This window comes from Propithecus coquereli, unplaced genomic scaffold, assembly GCF_000956105.1.
Source record: "Propithecus coquereli isolate 6110/MARCELLA unplaced genomic scaffold, Pcoq_1.0 Scaffold2, whole genome shotgun sequence".
In the NCBI taxonomy this organism is placed as follows: Eukaryota; Metazoa; Chordata; class Mammalia; order Primates; family Indriidae; genus Propithecus; species Propithecus coquereli.
Window position 1 is genome coordinate 12,542,737 of NW_012144966.1, and position 2,520 is coordinate 12,545,256.

Genomic DNA, 2,520 nt, shown 5'->3' on the forward strand with positions numbered 1-2,520 from the left:
AATCTCTTGTGTTGTGACCATCTCGGCATCCACTTTTTGGAAGACCTGAACTGACAGAACCAGATATGATGCAAGGAGAGGGAAAAAAGCATCACTTCCAGATATTTCTGCCAAAGATACACAGGCTGATTCTCTTCGTGAGGAAACATCAGACAAACCCAAACTGAGGGACATTATACAAAATAACTGACCTATAGTCTTCAAAAGTGTCAAAATTAGGATGCCAAAAGAAAGATAGGAACTGTTGCAGATTAAATGAGCCAAAAGAGACCTGACAACTAAATGCAATGTGTGATCCTGGACTGAATCTTTTGGTCATTAAGGACATTATTAAGATAATTGGAAAACTTGAACTAGTTCTTTGTGTTAGATGGTAATAATGTACTAGTATTTATTTTCTGATTTTGATGGCAGAAGAGAAAATACTGAAGAATTTAGGGATATTGAATAGGTCATCATGTCTGAAACTGTGTTCAGAAAAATTAAGCTCTTTGCACTATTCGTATAATTTCTCTGTAAATTTGAAATTCTTACTTTTCCAAAAATAAACCTGGGTGGGTATGGAGAATGGATTGGAAGGTGCCAAGAAGGAAAGTCTGGAGACAAGTTAGAAGATTATTTTAGGTGTCCAGATAAAAAAGATTGAGCCAGCAGTTTTGGCAAGAAGAGATTCCAAAGTAGCTTCAAGTGATAGAATTAACAGGACTGATTAACAAATTGGATATGTGAGATAAGAAAAAGGAGTAGTTATTAAAGATAATTTTTTGTTTATAACTTGAGTAACTGAGTGGGTGCTAGCCATTTAGTGTAGTAAAGACTGGGGGAATAGTAAGTTTGAGAGGAAATTCAAGAATTCTCTTTTGTACATATTATAATTAAGAACCTATTAGACATCCAAATAGAGATATTAGTAGGTGGTTGGTTATATGGGTCTAGACCTTAGAGTAGAAGTCTTGGATAGAGATGTAAATTTAAGAGTATGTATATAGAGCCACTGAGATTAATGAGATCATCTGGAGGGAAAGAGTAGACATTAAAGAAAGAGAGATGTCGTTAAAGATAGTTAAATGGTGATGACCTCAAATGTTTATAGGTCAGTTAGAGGAAGAAGAGCAGCTAAGGAGACCAGTTATGATGGGACAAATTTACATAATTACTCATCCATGCCAGACTTATACAATGAAATGAAGATAGGACCCTGCATGTTTAGCCCGGAGGAAGACATGCGTGAGTGAGTGCTGGATTGGTCAGCTCCTCTCTCGGGAAGTGTTCTCCATTGTAATTTGACCATCTTCCTTCCAGCATCATCCTCCATTGTAACAGTAGCTGAAAACAGATGAGCTCTAAATCTGGTTTTAAATTCACATACGCAATAGGGTCACCCTCTAAAGAGCTTTGGGAATTACCCTTTTTCTCCTGGGGCTCATTAGAAGCTTCCCAGGGTTAACAAACAGGTAACTATTTGCATTATTATGTATATAACAGGGAGAAGACTGAGCTCACTTTCAATTAACTATCAAAGTAATCATCAAAGGGAGTTGTAAGTGAGAATTTTCAGAAGAAATACAATAGGCTGGAGGCTACTTAAGTGTTCTTTCAGAAAACATTTAAAATTTTTTAACTGATGTGTCTCTGAAAGATACAAAACATAGGCAAATTGCTTTTACATATTTTATATGCTTGCTGTTACACAAATTAAATAAAAATAGCTGACATACTATAGATAAAGTTAGCTGGTAGGTCTGTTTGGGTACCCCAACAACAGATAGTAGGAAAGCAAAAACAAAACTAGGAGCAGTAGAACCTGGTGGTCTTGGTGACATTTCAGCAGGGAGTTTCTAGAAAGATGTCAGAAATATTCACAGTGATTCCAAGGAATCCCTTCCAGTGTCCTGTAGGACATAGACTTTGTATAACCTCTACTCAAGATTGTTCTGAGAGAGCTCTTGAGAGAGTTGACTTCGAAAGGCCTGAGGAATCTTAACTTGATCTGTTGGTTTAACAGAAACACTTCTAGCTCATCTCTGCTACTCCTTTTGGAGAGGCTTCATTAATTGGAGTTTGGCCCTGACTTTTCCTTAGGTTCGAGTTCTCTGTCCCTTTTACATTTATGAACAAGCACAGCTAGAGCTCTTGTCTCATAACCCTTCAGAATCTTAACAGTGAAATCAGTAATACCAGTGTATTGGGTTACTTGATGGTGTTTCCCATTACACAGAGCAAAAGAAGGAGCCAGCTGGAGAAAGTCTCTCTTCTTTATCTCTCTATGCACAATTGCTTTTCTTCTCTTTCCTGGAGTAGCCCAGGAACCCTGATTAGGGCTCATCTGTAGCAAATATGTGGAAAGAGAATGTTTCATGGAGTCTGCCTGCTAATATGCACACAATTCTCTTACTTCAACAGTCTTGCCCTCTCAGAAGCATTTGTCTTATTCTCTGTCTTGTTCACTATATGGCAGCATCTAGTACAGTACTTGGAACCTAATAGATACATTATAAATATTTGCTGACTTACTGAATA